Genomic DNA, 17500 nt, shown 5'->3' with positions numbered 1-17500 from the left:
CAACAATAACAACAACACCATCAACAATAACACCAACACCACCACCAACACCTACAACACCACCAACACCACCACCACCACCACGACCACCACCACCACCAACAACAACAACAACAACAACAGCAACAACAACAACAACAACAATCGATAATGGTAACCATGCGGCAGAAAAAAAAAGTATATATGAACGGAAAAAAAGCGGACAATTGGAAGCTGGCAAGTTAAGCGTGTGTGTGTGTGTGTGTGTGTGTGTGTGTGTGTGTGTGTGTAGTACGGAGAAAACCAAAGCCTGAGAACACCGGAAATCATTCCAACCGAGGATAGTACAAACATTAATGAACCAAAATTACAAAAACATCAACAAGAGAAAACCGAAGTCAGGCGTCGTTCATTTCAAGACGCCTGGCCACGCTGGGAGCAAGAACCACATAGTAAAGAGGAAAGTGTAGAAGAGAGGGAATTCCAAAGACGATTCGTAGTGGCGATGAAGGAATGAGAATAACACTTGATTCGAATATCGGAGCTGAACAGAAAAAAAAACATGGCATTGTGTTATTTGAATTGTATAGCGACTTTTGCGTAGTAAAGAGGGAATGTAATTAGTGGATTTATCAGAGCAGCGTTTGTGGAAGTGGCGGTGGAAAAGAGACTCAGCGAAGCATCGTTCGTGGAAGTATGTAGTAGAAAAGAGACTCAACGCATCACTGCTGGTGGAATTAGCATAAAAAGAGTGCTTCAACAGAGCAGCATCTGTGAAAGCAGCGGTAGAAAACGGACTCAGCAGTGCAGTGTTTGTAGAAGTATCGGCAGAAAAGGGATACAGATACAACATTACGAAGAGATAGAGGTTGAAGGGATTCGGGTAGGGGAGGAAAAGTGATGAGGGGAAATGCCCTAGATTCCAGTTTGTTAGGAAGCACTGCATGTGTTGGGCCGCCCCACACTTGTAAGCTGTAATCCACACAAGGGAGAATAAGGCCCCTGTATAAAGTCAACATTTGTACAGGGGGCGGAATAAAAAAAAGTGGGATCTGTTCAGCATACATAACCTCTTGGAGCCGATGTTGCAAGGGAAGTAATACGTTCTCTACATGACATATCCACAGAAAATGTGATGCCAAGTATATTAAGGGATAGTGAAGGACTAAGATTCTTTTCTAGGCGGCTCTCGTCAGTGGCCGCCGCAGAGAAACAGACTTCTACACGTTCGGTCTTCTGCGCCTTCCTCAGTCACATCCATCACAAGCATGTCTTCTTTCACTGTATCCACAAATCTTCTCTCAGGCCCTCCTATCTTTCTCCTGTCGGGTAAATCCATCTCCAGCATCCTCCTCCCAACGTACTAGTCTTTCCTCTTGACGTGCCCAGACTACCTCAGTCTCGCCTCTCCAGCTTTGTCCCCAGATCGACTAAGCTGTGTATCATTAAAAGTTAGAGGATATACTTGTGGAGGGTTACGTCGGATCGAAAAGTGTGAGGATAAGTTTTTTTGTTTTAGACGCTTAAGTTTAATTAGATTGCTTTTACTTCATTCCAATACACTGACAGACAGGTGTGTCATTGGTTCACCTTGCGACTGTTGAAGTTGTTACAGAGTTGAGGACTTCATCATTGCAAGGTAGTCATCAGCATGTGTGTGTGTGTGTGTGTGTGTGTGTGTGTGTGTGTGTGTGTGTGTGTGTGTGTGTGTGTGTGTGTGTGTGTGTGTGTGTGTGTCTGCAATAACTTCTTGTGTTAGGTAAGAGATGGGCGAGCGGCAGGGAATGCTTCTGACAGGGGGCGGATCGTGGTGAGCAAGTTAATAGGACAGGAGAATGGTCGCAGTGAACGAGGATGGCGTGGACTTGAGGAGTGGGAGGTGAGCGAGGAGCAACACACTTTTTTAAATAACGCGTCCTCTTCTCTTCAGCGGGTGATGCAAGAACCAATAAATCTCACGGACAAGACCCAACGAACAAGAGATCAGGGGCAGCTATTGGGTATCATTTTCTGAAACACTTCTGCGCTGCACCTCCACTACATGCAAAAGGCTTTAGTAAAAGATACACAAATTTTAAGGGTAGTTTTATGGTTCTAGTGACATATCAACAAGATTTCTACTTTATCAACAGAAGAAACACTTTTGAAAACTCGCCTAATCATTTCTACGGCCCTTGAAAATAGTCATGGAGAGAGAGAGAGAGAGAGAGAGAGAGAGAGAGAGAGAGAGAGAGAGAGAGAGAGAGAGAGAGAGAGAGAGAGAGAGAGAGAGAGAGAGAGAGAAGCGTTTCAAAATACAGGCCTATATCCCCTAGATATAGATGTCGATGTTCTAAGTACAGGAGAAGTCACCAAACAGATCCAGCGTGTTGTGGGATAAGGTACCTCACCTCGTCTCTTTCCAAGGCTTTAGGTGACAACTCCAGGTATGTAGGGAGAGTTAAGTCAGCTGGTCCAACTGGTAAGAAAGAAGCTTTTTTTTAGTTATGTATTTTACTTTGCTATCTGTCTATTTATCTATCTATCTGTCTATCTATGTATCTGTCAATCAGTTTATCCATCTATGTATATGTCTATTTATTTATATATCTATCCATTCATTCATCTGTCTATCCTTCTATTTATCCATTCATCTAACTACCTATTTATCCTTATATTCATTCATTCATCTATCTATCTACGTATATATCTATCTGTCTATCTGTCTACCTATCTGTTTGTCTGTCTGTCTGTCTGCCTGTCTGTCTTTGTCTATCTATCTATCTGTCTATCTATTTATCCATCCATCCATCCATATATATATATATATATATATATATATATATATATATATATATATATATATATATATATATATATATATATATATATATATATATATATATATATATATATATATATATATATATATATATATATATATATATATATATATATATATATATATATCACCACGGATTCCTCCTCCTCCACAAGCTTGCCTCGAGAGAGCAGCCAGTCAAGACAATGCAGAAAAACCTCCAGCTTTCCTTGTTCTGGCATTCCTAATTTTCAGGGTCAAATCCTCGAGTATCATCTTTCTCCACTCATTTCCTGTCCACTTGTTACCCATTTAATCCTCTCTCTGTCAGGCATGTTTCCTCCTTCAGTACTTATAACCTTTTAGATATTACTCTGGTGCTAAGCCCTCGTCAACATTTCTGCAACGTAAAAAGACAAAATTAACCATCTTTTTTCTCTCTCTCTCTCTCTCTCTCTCTCTCTCTCTCTCTCTCTCTCTCTCTCTCTCTCTCTCTCTCTCTCTCTCTCTCTCTCTCTCTCTCTCTCTTTCTCCTGTCTCCATGCAAACAGTTTCTTACAATGCTAGGAAGGTTAGGGAAGGATGACAATACCAGCAAAAGGGTTAATGAACAGGTGGTCTCCTTACATCCCGCCCTTCAATTTCACTCATACACTTTCTTTATAAACTCATGTAACCTCCATAGCAGAAGCCCTGATCTTCATGTAATATACAATAGTGACCCATTGGAAGTAACTGGGCCAATGATAACACCCAATACGAATAATGTAGATAACTAACTACCTTACAATCATCAGATCCCATGCACGTGCTAAGAGGAGCATTACCTTTAGCCTAATAATTTCTGGACAATTTTTTTTTTTTTTTTTTTTTTTTTTAATCATGATCTACACAATGAAGGGATTAGCAATAAAAGTAATGAGCTGAAGTAATCTTAACTTAACTTAACCTAATCAATCACTTAGATGGAAACGCTAAAATTATTTCAATTTTGTCCACAGCAACTACTACAACATGATTTATTGCGATCTAGTATTTCGTCAGTATGGGCATAAAAACACAAGAAAACAAAGGAAGCTGCAAGAAGCCATCAGGCCTACACGTACCAGTCCCAGTATAAAATATGCTACCAAAATCAACCTACTATCCCCATTTATCAATTTGTCTAATCTTTCTTTCAAGCTCCCTAATGACTCGACACTAACAACCTGATTACCGAGTCTATTCCATTCATGTAATTCATCAGTTCATTAGTGTTTGTCACGGACACTTTCTTCCTTCCCCGCCTGACTTGCGCTGCTCCTAAAATTAACATGAAAGGAACGACTTCATCTAACCGTCAGCTCCATTAAGTTATCAGCATAATGTTAATACGAAGACGCCAATCATCTGACAGAATTACCTTTTTTTTTTTCATTACTGACGCAAAGGTGATCATGAGCTTCCATTCCTTTACTGCAGGATAAAGTCTTTCCCCAACTTACTCCTAAGGTTGTTCGTCTATTACAAACAGCCCCGGCAAAACTTTCATCTCTCCCCGTGTTTTTTCTGTCTATCCTGTTTCTCCTGTATTTACTATTTTGTATGTTATTTTGGATTTTGCATCTTCTTGCTTTGATTCTCTAGTATAGTATATTATGTTTGTTGTATTTTTCTTACTTATATTGTATTATATTTTCTTATTTCGTAATTATTTCGTATTTTGAAATCGTTCTTCAATACCTTTGCCAAAGGCTAACTAGTATATATCTTGCAAACCCTCCACGTGTACAAATACTCGTGATGAATAAATATTTCAAATGTTTCAAAAAATGTCTTGTTTTTTTTTTATATATATATTTGATAACAGTCGTGGTAGGATTGCTTTGTAACAGCTCCCTCTTGTGGATGTACATTTCTGTTGCTTCTTGTTTTCTGGTCTTGATGTAATTTCCTCATTCTCCTATTCCAGATTGTAGTGACGCAATTTTTTTTCTTATTCTGGTGCAGTATTATGGTTTTCTCTAATCTTCCCCCATTATTCTGTCTGTTCCACGCTAACACAACACTTCTAATTCCATCTCTGCATCTGTTTTTCTGTTCGTCCTGCTTTCATTTACCATTCTTAGGTTGTCATTTTGGTTTATTTTCGCAATAGTGTGGCTGAAATATTGAAATTCTCTCTCTCTCTCTCTCTCTCTCTCTCTCTCTCTCTCTCTCTCTCTCTCTCTCTCTCTCTCTCTCTCTCTCTCTCTCTCTCTCTCTCGCTCTCTCTTTCTTGCTCCTCTTCTCTTCTCTTCTCTAACTATCCTCCTTTTCTTCCCTTTTCACAGATCTCTATCTATTTTTCTATTTGTCGTGCTTATCCTCTTCTCTCCTACTCTAGTTATCTTGCCCCTTTACGCCTTCCTTCTCCACATCCTCACTCTTCACCTACATATCTCTTTTTGTCATATAATTCCCATTTCTCCTTACTCCATTTATCTTCTGTTCCACTCCTGTCCTCTTCACCTATCTATCTCTACCTAGATCTCCGTCATTCTGTTACTCTTCTTTCCTTCTCCATTTATTTTGCCCTTCATTCTTTTCCTCTCCACCAGCTTACTCTCCTGAAAAGCTCGCATTCTTCCCATACAATTATTCACCCAAGGCCTCCTGTTATCATTCCCTATCACCCATTGAGCAGCCCTACTCCTCCCCCTTCATTATACAAGCCAGATAATCTTTCTCACCTCTGGCCATTATGATCCCTATAAAAAAGGGAATTAACACATATTACTGCGCATATTACTGTAAGTGTTAATAGAATAAGTATACAGAGTGTCCATAATGTTTGGGGACAAAGAAATACAAAAAGGAAATAGAGACGAAAACATAATAGCTATTTTTTATTACCATTCCCCTGCTGTCACCTTTATCACCATTACCATCATCACTATCGCCTCACTTCATACCTCGCGTCACCACTCCAACACCAACCAGTCCTTCAACATCACCTTTCGTCACCTCTCAGCATCACCAGCCCTTCACCATTCATCACTCCTATCACGGTCACTCATCACATCACCACACTCCAATAATGAATGAATGAAGGAAGGAAGGAAGGAATAGAGATGCAAGGAGTACAATTTTCATTCCCTTTCTATCTGTGGGAATAGTTATCGAAAATTCCTGTGTCCAGAGTTTAGGGACACCATATACAGAACACATGGACTTCCTATCCGCTGTCTTTTGTTTAGTTGGGGTGGTGGTGGTGATGCTGGTGGTGGTGGTGGTGGTGGTGGTTGGAATTCTGGCAGTGGAGAGCTAGAAGCATAAACGAGTTTAATCTTAAGGTTATATCTAAAACAAAATAAATAAATAAATAAATAAATAAAATTGTTTCTCAAATAGTGGTAGATGACCAGAATAGACTCATAAATCAGGTTGTTTGTTCCGAGTCAATACGGAATGTTAAAAGATTAAATGATAATATGGATGGACGTAATAGATGGATAGAGGAAAGAATATTTAAACAGGGATTGCTAAGAGCGGGACTGCTGCCTTATTCTAATATTCTTTAAGTTCTTATGCTCATATATTTATCTAGTTTTTATTCTTACTCCTTTTTTTTTTTTTTCATATCTATGTTTGCATTCAGAATTTCATCCAAAACTTTTGCTTCTAAGATTATTCTGATGCAGCAACACAGCGACAGATTTTAGAGCAGACTACACATATTATTACCATGAGAGCTTCTAGGAACTTGCTGGTGGCTGGCGGATTTGGTGGTTGGCTGGTGGAGGCGGTGGTGGTGGTGGTGGTGATGGTGGTGGTGGTAATGGTGGCAGTGGTAGGAAGCGTGGTGGAGGAAGTGGTGATGGTTGTGAAAATAAATGACACTTAAAAGATAGAAGATAAAAGTAAACGATAAAATTAAGTCAGAAGGACATCAGTTAAAAATTATAAGTAGTAGTTTAAGTTAGCAGAGAGAGAGAGAGAGAGAGAGAGAGAGAGAGAGAGAGAGAGAGAGAGAGAGAGAGAGAGAGAGAGAGAGAGAGGGTGAATATTATGATGCCATGTCCAGGAAGAAGGATAGGCGTCCTTTCATTCTCCCTCCTCTCCCTCCACGCCTTCCTCCCCTCCTGCCCACATGTCCCTGCAGCTCGCGGCTTCCTGCACCTGACGGAGACTGGGTGACCTACTCTCTCTCTCTCTCTCTCTCTCTCTCTCTCTCTCTCTCTCTCTCTCTCTCTCTCTCTCTCTTGATTTCCCATTATTTCTTCTACCAAATCCTCACTGTTTTCATTCTTATCTTCGCTTCTTTCTTTTCTCCATTACATCTCGTGGCATTTACTCAATTTAACCACTCCACTTCCTATCATTCTCCCATTATGTCTCTCTCTCTCTCTCTCTCTCTCTCTCTCTCTCTCTCTCTCTCTCTCTCTCTCTCTCTCTCTCTCTCTCTCTCTCTCTCTCTTCCATCTCGTTCCAGGAAAAAAATACGTTTCATTTCGTTATCTTTTTCCTCACTCAGCTCATCCAATCAGGCTTATTCTTCCTGTTTTATGTTCTTTCCTATTTGCCATTTTTCTTTCTTTGTTCCCATGTCTCTCTCTCTCTCTCTCTCTCTCTCTCTCTCTCTCTCTCTCTCTCTCTCTCTCTCTCTCTCTCTCTCTCTCTCTCTCTCTCTCTTTTGTGTGAATATTCTACCTTCCTTTTTTTTAAACTCATTTATTAACGTTCTTCTTTGTGAGCTTATCGAATTTCGCCTTTTTTCTCGTTCAACTTTGTTCTCAGCGTTATAATTACGAACATTTTTCAGTCGTCAGTCATAACTTCCTTTTCTCTGTGTCTTGCTGACTGTCTGTCTATATATATGTATGTATGTCTGCTTCTAAATGTCTCTGTCTATGCTTTTCTGTTTCTGTCTGTTTGTGTCTATCTCTGTTTCTGTCTGTATGTCTGTCTATCTGCCTGTCTGTTTATCTGTCCGTCTTTCTGTTAGTCTGTCTGTTCGCTTGTCTTTCCATCAGTTTGTTTGTCTGTCTCTATATTTCTGTCATTCTGTCTGTCCGTCTCTCTGTCTACCTGTATATCTTTCTGTCCATCCATCTGCCTGTCTGTCTGTCTTTGCTGTCCTCTTTGTTTCTGTCTATCTAGCTGCCTGTCTGTTTGTCTATTATCTATTTATCTATTATTTTATTCCTCTTTTCTTAACATATGTATACTTTCCTTATCCATCGCTTAATGCATGTGTATGTATCTACATGTTCTTGTACATGTGTTTGAATATCTGCTTGTGTGCGTTGTGTAAGTGTGTATATGTGCATTCTTCACAGTATGCACATGTATGAGTAGATTATGATAGGATGTCCACGTATATATATATATATATATATATATATATATATATATATATATATATATATATATATATATATATATATATATATATATTATATTATAACTACTATCATCACACACACACACATATATATATATATATATATATATATATATATATATATATATATATATATATATATATATATATATATATATATATATATATATATATATATATATATATATATATATATATATATATATATATATATATATATATATATATATATATATATATATATATATATATATATATATATATATATATATATATATATATATATATATATATATATATATATATATATATATATATATGCGTGTGTGATGAATAGTAGTTATAATGATAATAATGGCGCAAAGAAAATTAAATTATATATATATATATATATATATATATATATATATATATATATATATATATATATATATATATATATATATATATATATATATATATATATATATATATATATATATATATATATATATATATATATATATATATATATATATATATATATATATATATATATATTTAATTTGTATGTACAATGCCTCTCGTTCCCCTTTTGTTTTCGATCACTCCATAGGTGACGTCATGCGCGCCCCCTCAGCGGCTGGCCTCTGGGCTGTATAGGTTTACTCTGTACTTGGCAGTTTGTTATTATACTGGAAGATACAGTGTTTGGTGTTACCCCTGGATTTGGACATTACCACATGTGCTAGTTCAACCTCCTAGCACAAGATAGTACTTGCATATTTTGATTATTATGTCTTATGGTTATTATCATTATTCTCATTATTTTTCTTCATTACAAGCCATGATATATTATTGTGGTTATTACTAACAACTGTTATTATTAGTTATGAATCTCATTACTTACCTCATTGTCATTAACAGTATCTAGGATAATTATGAACCTTGAAAATAATTTATAGGCTTTCACTGCCACGCCATCATGTATTATATTCAACTCATTTGAGTCCATAAAGAGCGAATGTTCAGTGGACGTGTGGCCATTATGTATTTGTATCACACTCTTGTATCAGACTACACAAGGCCAATAAAAGTATCAATATCAATATCAATCTCTCTCTCTCTCTCTCTCTCTCTCTCTCTCTCTCTCTCTCTCTCTCTCTCTCTCTCTCTCTCTCTCTTCCTGTACCAGTTCCGTTCTTCACTTCCCGCCGCTGCGATGTGTGGCGTTGTTTCAGCATCGGCAGGCTGCTCCCCGCCCCGCTGCTCTGCCCCTGTAATCCAGCCACGAGATCCCTCATTCATATAACTAAGCCTCTTAAAGTGCTTCTCCTTCTCCCTCTCTTCCTTCCCTCTTTAGCTCACTCTCCTCCCTCCTGCTCCTGCTCCTCCTCCTAATCTTCTTTATCATTATCATTATTATCAGTTTCGTCTTTTCCTTCCATTTTTTTTTTCATTCTTGTTCTTTTCCTTCTCTTCATTCTCATACTCCTCCACCTCCTTCTCCTCCCCTTCTCGAGGTAACTGATAAAAGATTCACGTCAAATAAAGCCAATCAGTTCTTCAATTGGATCATGAACGTTTGGAACTCCTTGCCATCTAATGATAAATAAATAGATAGATAGATAAGTACTCACATACAGGCATGTACTCATACATAGGCAGTTAGATAGATGGATGGTGCGCTGATCAGGATGGGTACACAGAAGTGATAACATATAAGATTTTGTCTTGATTTACAGAGAATTTTACTATTTGTACATTACCTTTATCCAAAATATATTAAAAAAACAAATTAAAATTTAAAAGATAAGCAATAGAATAATAACGCCAATAGCACAACTGTTACAAACTTTTAGAAACGGATGGAACAAGTTTTGGACTTCAACCCACAGTTTAAATGATTAACGTCTTACGGAGAAACCTTTATACCTGAAGAAAATGAGCGTGGAACAATACAATTATTTTCATCACAATGTGATATGGTTATGAAAAATAGAAATATAATAGGATAAAAATTTCCGGGCTGTTGTGGCTGCTACTGAGGCACTGTCCGCTGTCGTAAGAACACTAGATGCTACGGGAGAGGACAGCCATAGCCAGAGGGTGAAGAAACCCAAGACTCTACCGGGCGGCGAGGCATCGGTGACCCTTACAGAGCGGCGAATGCGACACTAGGGATGAGATCAGAGCAGGAGCGGAGGTCAACGTTCCTGTGTCTGTGTGTAATTAAAATTTGCTTGTGTTAACGCATGAAATGTCACTTTACTAGGATTGTTGCTGATTGTCTGGCCAGGAAGAGAAGTAGCAAGAATAGTTGTTCTTATTTTCATTCTTCATCCATGCTATCTTGTTTCCCTCACTGTATGTCAACACTGTAAGAACCAACAAATATGCTGCTGCTTATTTTTCCTTTGTGTTAATTTGTGTTCTTTTCTCTTTAGCCTACTTTCCCTTCTCTTCTTCACTAGCATCATTATCATTATTTTCGTATTTTCTTTTTCCTTTTTTTTTATCCTCCACACCTTTTTCTCGTCTTTCACCTCTCCTCCTCTTCCTCCTCCTTCTCCGCTCCTCCCCTTACCTTGGCTTACTTACCCTTCTCATAATTTTGTTTCTTATTACCATAATTTTCATTTGCTTTCTCTTTTACTTTATCTCTTCACTTCTTATCTTCTTTTTTTTCTTTTTTTCTTTCTTTATTCTTCTTCTCTTTTCTTTTCCACCTCCTCCTACTCTTGCGCCTCCTCGTCCTTTTCCTCCTTAGCCTCCTCCTACTCCTCCTTCCCTCTTCGTCCTCCCCCTCTTTCTCTTCAACCTTATCCTCCTCATCCTTATTTGTGCTTTTTTTTTTATTCTCCTCCCACTTATCTTCAATTTTCTATTTTCTTCTTCCATTCCTCCTCTTCCTCCTCTTTCTCATCCTCCTTCTCCTCCGCTTCCTCCTCTTACTCTACTTTGCTTGATTAGAGAAGAGGACGAGTTTCACATCAGATCCCGAAACAGAATGCGTTAAGAAGCAAATGAGTAAAGCACCCTTGAGTGTTTGCAGAGTCACTCCTTCAGCAGAGAAGCGCGTGAGGAGTGGCTGCACCTGAGTCAAGAATGGTTTGTGTGGCTCGTGTTATGTAACGTATCGATATATATGTGTGTGTGTGTGTGTGTGTGTGTGTGTGTGTGTGTGTGTGTGTGTGTGTGTGTGTGTGTGTGTGTGTGTGTCTGTGTGTGCAGCATTTCTCGTCTACCGCTATCGCTGTCACTACTATTATGATTATAGTTATTACAATCTACTACTACTATTACTACTACTACTACTATTACTATTTCTACTACTACTACTACTACTACTACTACTACTACTACTACTGCTATTATTTATACATATACGTAATATTACTATTCCTATTACAACTATTGCACTGTTATAACCACCATCACTATTAATACTGCTACTACAACTGCTGTTACTACCACCACCATCACCACCACTAGCACTACTACTGCTACTGTTACTGCCACTACTACTATTACAGTTAAAGCCACACACCTCACACCTTCCCTCGCAGCGTCGCCTTCACACCTCATCCCTATTCTCTCCTTAATGAGTCGTGCATTATACTTTCATCAGGAGCCACACTAGAGTTTGCTTCCCTGGCCCTGCTTTTCTTATTATTACACGCTATCCTTGCTGTCTCCACTTTTCTTACTATAATTTCCCACTTCCTGTATTTAGTTTCATCTATTTCCTTCTAGTCACTTATTTTCTTTACTCATATCAAGATCCCTTTCCTTCGTTCTTTTTTATATTTTTTTCTTCGTCAGTGTTAATATGAAGAGGAGGATGCTGGAGATGGATCTACCCGGCAGGAGAAAGATAGGAAGACCCTAGAGAATGTTTATGGATGCAGTGAAAGAGGACATGCTTATAATGGTGTAACTGAGGAAGGCGCAGAAGATCGAGCGCGCTGGAGAATGTTGATCCGTTGTGGTGGCCCTTGACGGGGACAGCCCAGAGAAGAAAAGGAAGAAGAAGAGCAGCCGAAAATCTACTATGGTTAGGAGGAATGCTAACTCTTTTACTGCTAAGGTCATGCTTTGTTAACATTCAGAGCAGTGTAGAACTTTATTTAGATAGACACAGAAATATAAAATAGGTTAATGTTGTCTTTTCTTGGCTACAAAACAAGGAGAAACAAAAACAAAGAGAAATACCGAAAAAGTTGTAGGCGGTTAAGGGAAAAATGTTTAGCACTGAAAGGGTTAAGCCATATGTAGCACACTGGCATAAAGAGTTCAGGTGGTAATGCCGAGTTGTAATGTCACAGTTCCTCAGCTAATGTCTCCTCTCTTTAGTTTACTTTTCCTTCTGCTCTTCAACATTATCACTATCATCATTTGCATTTTTTTTTTGTCCTCCTTTCCCTCCTTGTCCTCCTCCTCCTTCTTCTCGTATTTATCATGTGCTTTTCTTTATATTAGATACGAGTAGTAAGTAAGACCAGAAATAGCTTCGTGGTCTCTTGCTCTTCTATGTTCCTTTGTGATCCGCTGTGAGCCTCTTTCGCTTCCTCCTCCTCCTCCTCTTCATCGTGGACCAGGAACAAAAACAAATGCGCTCCACTAAACTAGGGACTCAAGCTTGGGACATCATTACCTCACGTGCTGCTCCATTCTCAGTAACTCGCCATAAACACTCCCACCAGCAACACTTTCGTCCATTCTTCCCTCTCCCTTTCCTCTATTCCTTCCTTCCCACAATGCTGTATCGACCAACTCATCATTCTCGCCGTCCCCTACCATTCTCTCGACCACCCACACCACCCCCAGCCCTCCCTCCACCAACTCATCATCCCCTCACCCCACCACCGACCATCCCTCGACCACCCACACCCCGGAGCGGCAATATCCATAATCCTGCACCCACCGCCCGCCCACCCAGCCACCCACCCACACATTCAATCTCGCTAACATATCATACCCGCCACGCTCAACTCCTCCCTGCACTTTTCACGGCCCAATACACGCCCACCCTCACACGTGTCGCCTTTCATTGCTATCCTCCACCCACACACACACACACACACACACACACACACACACACACACACACACACGCCTACCAAGCCTGCTAACACTGCATCACACACACCTCTTTTAAGAAGGGTTTCTGGCCAACAACAACAACAACAACAACAACAATAATAATAAAAGCGAAAAAAAAGACCATTTGAAGACCCCTCTCCCTAAACTAGTGGTCCAAAAGAATATCCAAAAATGACGTGTCTTGAAACCTTCCACACTCAACGCTTGTACATCCCACCACCTCTCACAGACACGCACAGCCAAGGGCAAGAAAAAAAAAAGATCTACCGAAGATGCCAGTCCCAAAACAAGGGAGTTCAAAAAGAGTATCCAAAATTACGCGTGTTGAAACCTCCTACATTCAGCTACATACACGCATACCTAAGGATCTGTTCGGGCATAAAAAAAAAAAAAGAAAAAGAAAGAAAGAAAAGAAAAGAAAAAAGAAACTGCTCTATTGATGATCCCAGTCGCAAAAGAGTAAAATGACGAGAGGTGCCTTGAAACCCTCTACACTCAGCGCCTACACACGCCAGCACGACCCACATACACGTATATCAAAGATCTGTTCATGCAGGAAATATAAAAAGAGGGAAAAAAGGACCCACTGAAGATGCCAGCCACAAAAGAGGACAGTTCAAAAGAATATTCAAAAGTCACGTGTCTTGAAAGCTCCTACACTCAGCACTAGCACACCCTAGCGCCTGTCTTGTACACGTGCAGGTGATTCGGTTCATGCAATATATAAGCACTTGAAGGCATCGTGTAAACAAAAATCGTGTAAAAAAAAACATGTAAACAAATAGGAAAAGTGGGTTACGGTACCTGACCACTTAAACTACACTATTCTAAGACTGAATTTATCTATATAGCAAGTTTATTCTTAAATAACTGCAGTTTATTCTTAAATAACTTAAAATATAAAAGCTAAAAAGAAAATATGTAAGCAGAAAATAATAAAAACAAAGAAAAATCTATTAGCACAATGAGTCCCAAACTTTTTTCAGCTTGTCACCCAGTTTAACATGCCACATTGAGTGTGTCACCTCTTTGAAAAATGTTGTCAATCTTGATATGTACGGTAGTGAGTGACACGTACTGGACACGTCGTGATGAGGGTTGCTGAGCGACTGTGTCCTGAAGCATGCATGTCAAAATACTCTTGGTTTGTCACACATTTATTTATTTATTTATTTATTTTTTTTTTTGTAATGTTGTATAGTAGTTCTTAATATTTATTGTTAATCAGTTCACCTTCATCATTTAATTATAATAGGTTTACTTTACAACATTACACAATAAGACTAAGTTAACATACATTCTAATACCAGTCACCGCAATGTTTTCTTGCTGTCTAGCAGTCTTTACGTCTTTCTGTCACCCTTCTATTACCCTCAAAAATTGTTATATTACCCCTGGGAGGCAATTTTCCCGCGGTTTGAGAATCACTGCCTTAACGTTTATGTATGCACAGCGCTGGATCGTGCGAAAGTGAAATCATAGCGTAAATCTAATATAATTCAAGTCATGTTAAACTAAATTCGTGTTAAAGTAAAATGAAAAAAAAAAAACTTCGTGCAAACAGTCACCTGCAAACCCAAGGCCGTGTTCTCACACTCCGGCACCAGCAGGAGGCGCGCTCTCTCCTCCCAGCGCCACAACATCGCCACGCCGCCTTGCCCAGAACGAAAACGGAAACTTAATAACAGGAAGGCGGGGCTCAGGAATTGAAACTGACAACGAAGAGGAAGAACACCGTCCTCTCAAGGGAGTTATTGGGGGAGGAGGAGGAGGAGGTGGTGTTAGCGGTTAGGGAGGAGGAAAAAGAAGGAGGAAAAGAAGGTGGAGGATAATGCAATAAGAATAAGTTATGTGTATTGAGTGTAAATTCTGCCTCGTAAGTAGGGATAATGTAGTAGTAGTGGTGGTGGTGGTGGTGGTGGTGGTGATTGTGATGTTTGTTTTCTTTCATATTTTTAAAAGTGGTTATTATTTTTTTTTTTTTTATCCCTTGACTTCTCTGGATTTTCTTTTCCTTTTTCTATTTCTTTACTATTTACTGATGAAACTCAAATGGCCGCGTGTCGCTTTGTTTTTTATCTTTTTCACATTTTCCTTTCTATTCTTCGATTTTTTTTTATTTGTTTGTTTTCTTGTTCTTTGGTTAAATATCTTGCTCGTTTTCCTATAAAATTTTTCTTATGTTCTTTTTTTTCTCCTTTTCTCCTTTTCATTTTTATCCTCCTTTATTTTTTCTAATTCTCCTTTTTCTTTTTTTTTTTTGCATATATATATTTTCGTTTTCTCACATAATTCTTCTTTTTTCGCATGTGTTCTATTCACCCTTATCCTCCTTCATATTTTTTTTTATTTGTTAATTCTCTTTTTTTTCATTTTCTCATTATTTTTTTTTATTTTTCGCATACTTGTTTTTTCGCTACATTTTTTTCTTGTCTTTTTTTTTTTTTTTATCCCCCAGCTCATTTCCTTACACGGTTCCCTTTAGTTCATCTTCAACATTTCTTCTTTACTTTTTTTAATTCTTTTTTTTTTTGTTGCATATATATATTTTCGTTTTCTCACATAATTCTTCTTTTTTCGCATGCTTTCTATTTACCTTTATCCTCCTTCATATTTTTTTTTTATTTGTTAATTCTCCTCTTTTTTCACTCTCTCATTATCTTTTACTTTTCGCATACTTGTTTATTTTTCGCTACATTATATTCTTTCTTGTTGTTTTTTTTTTTTATCTCCAGCTCGTTTCCTCACACGGTTTCCTTTTGTTCGTCTTCAACATTCTGCTTTCAAATATTTCATTCCTTTTTCACATTTTTTATTTTTTTTTTCTCTCTCTCTTTACGTTTCTCGTTCACTTCCTCATATAATGTTTTCCTCTTCCATTTATTTTTTTTTATTTCCTTTCGCATTTCTTCCTTCCACATTTACATTTCTTATTTTTCGTTTTAAATTCAACGCTCCTTCTTTATATACACTGTACTTATCTTTAGCTTTTTCGTGTTCCTTTCGCATCTTTTTCTAATCTTTACATAGAGTATTGTTATTGTTGTTGTTGTCATTCTTCTTTCTATTATTATTATTCTTATTCTTGTTCTTCTTCTCGTTCTTGTTTTTGTTCTTCTTGTTCTTCTTCTTTTTCTTCTTATTATTATTATTAGTAGTAGTAGTAGTAATAGTAAAAGTAGTAGTAGTAGTAGTAGTAGTAGTAGTAGTAGTAGCAGCAGTAGTAGCAGCAGCAGTAGTAGTAGTAGTAGTAGTAGTAGTAGTAGTAGTAGTAGTACTAATAGTAGTAGTAGTAGTAGTAGTAGTACTAGTAGTAGTAGTAGTAACAGTAGTAGTTGTATGTATTTATATGTAGTAATTGTATGTATTTATATGTAATAGTAGTAGTAGTAGTAGTAGTAGTAGTAGTAGTAGTAGTAGTAGTAGTAGTAGCATTGCAGCTGTATCTCTCTCTCTCTCTCTCTCTCTCTCTCTCTCTCTCTCTCTCTCTCTCTCTCTCTCTCTCTCTCTCTCTTGCAGTAATCGTGACAAAACCCGTCCCTCCCTTGCTGTGTTTGTTCTTAGTGGTGAATTACTCACACTGATCCTATTACAGCTCCGGCATAACAGACCCAGCACCACAATGTGTGCTATTTATATGTAACATAATTATCATGGACAACTAAATAGTAAGAAAATGTTTGTTCATGATACTTCCTTTCGGTTACTTTGTGGTTCTCTTTTTCTTTCTTCTTTTACTCACCTGAAATTGTCCCTTTTTTTTCTACGATTTTCTCTCCTTTTGAATTGCTCTTCTATTATTCCGTATCTTCTCTCTCTCCTCCTCTTCCTCCTCCTTCTCCTCCTCCTCCTCCTCCTCCTCCTCCTCCTCCTCCTTCTCATTCTCCTCAATATTCAAACTTTCCTTTCACATTCCAAGTCTGTTTCTCCTTCTCCAAGATGCATGGTGTTCCTCTCTTTGACTTGACTGTCGCCTCTAATTCGTACAATCTACACTGCTAGTATAGTCACACAGACAGTCTCGTTAGGTCCACTAGGGTTGTTGATGTCTGTTTTAACTTTCTGTTCCTTTGTATTCCTCCTCCACCTCGTTCATATTTCTGAACATTTTAGCCTCTAATCTGGACTACTTTTAACAGAGCTCAGTGAAAATTAAGGAGGTTTCCAAGGGAGCTTTCATGATACTAGTGATAGTTTAACAAGCTCTCTACAACACCACTAAGAGAAACACTTAACATTTCGACGTCTGATCAATACCACATTTAAACCGC

The sequence above is a fragment of the Scylla paramamosain genome, chromosome 30 (assembly GCF_035594125.1).
Source record: "Scylla paramamosain isolate STU-SP2022 chromosome 30, ASM3559412v1, whole genome shotgun sequence".
Lineage (NCBI taxonomy): Eukaryota > Metazoa > Arthropoda > Malacostraca > Decapoda > Portunidae > Scylla > Scylla paramamosain.
Note: the sequence above shows the minus strand (reverse complement) of the source record.